We start from the raw sequence: 1420 nt of genomic DNA on the forward strand, positions 1-1420 counted from the left end.
CACACACTTGCATGAACGTACAAATAATTTTTAAAATAATAACTTATTTTAAAAAAAGAAGCCATCCACAAAAGGCCACAAATAAATGAAGCTATTGACAGAAATGTCCATAGTAATCAAATCTATATAATGACAAAAACTGATTAATGGTTACCTGGTGCTCGGAAGGAACAAAGGACCAGAGGGCAATGGTCAAAGAATGCAAGGTTGGTTTCCAAGGCAGTGGCAGTGAAAATGCTAAAAGTTAGGTTCACTCTGTGGGTGAATTGTATGTGTGTGTGAATTTTCTTGGGTGTGTGATGAATGTGCTCGTATGTCCGTACATCCACAGTGTGGAGGTGTGAGGATAACCTAGGGTGTTGAGCCTTGCCTGCTGCCTCTGAGGCAGGGTAACTTTACTGACCCCAGGAGCTTCTGGGAAGCTGTGTCTGCCTCCCATCTCAATGTAGAACTCAACTGAAGAGATGTGCGCACCAGGTGCCTGGCTTTACATGGATTCTGAGGATCTGAACCCAAACCTTCACATTCGCATAGCAAGTACTTTGCCCACCAATCTGCCATTCTATTCCTAAATTCTATTTCAGTAAAATTATTTTTTGCCAGGCAGTGGTGGTGCACACCTTTAATCCCAGCACTCAGGAGGCAGAGGCAGCCAGATCTCTGAGTTTGAGGTCAGCCTGGTCTACAAAGAGAGTTCCAAAACAGCTAGGGCCACACAAAGAAACCCTGTCTTGGGGAGGAGGGGGATTACTTTTTTCTTTACTTGTTGAGACAGGATATTTCTCCCAGGTTGGCCTCACACTGTCTGTGTAACCAAGGATGACTTTGAACCTCCCATCCTCCTGCATCTACCTCTGGAGGGCTGGAATTACAGGTGTGTCTCACAGTGTCTAGTTTATATAGTGCTGGTGGGGGAACCCAGGGCTTCATTAGATGCTAGGTAAGGCCCAGTTGTTAGGTTTCAAACCTGGAACAAATATCTAATTGAGGTGTCTGTTTAACATATCAAAGTAGACCCTGCCCTCCAGGTTCTCCCAGCATCCTCAGTCCCTACCTGTATATCCCACCTGGTATCTTAAACTTCTCCAGTCCAGGGTTTGGGCTGCGGACCCCCCCCCTTCCCCTTTCCTATATAATCCAGCCATTTTGTTTGTCTACCCTTTACTCTCCGGGCCTCATGGTCTCCTGGTCTCCTCTCTCCCCTCCCCCTCTCCTCACATGGCCAGGCACAGGGTCCTGCTCTCTCTGGACTCTCCCAGGTGTCCCTGCCTCTGACTATGCTCTCCCTCGTGTCTATAATGAACTTTTTCCTCCACCATAGCTAGGTCTTCCTTTTTATTTCTTTTTTTCATTCACCAATAAAGCTATTTTTTTTTTATGTGAGACAGGATCTGGTCTCTCTGTGTAGGTCATTGAATAG

The sequence above is a fragment of the Microtus ochrogaster genome, linkage group LG2, assembly GCF_000317375.1.
Source record: "Microtus ochrogaster isolate Prairie Vole_2 linkage group LG2, MicOch1.0, whole genome shotgun sequence".
Lineage (NCBI taxonomy): Eukaryota > Metazoa > Chordata > Mammalia > Rodentia > Cricetidae > Microtus > Microtus ochrogaster.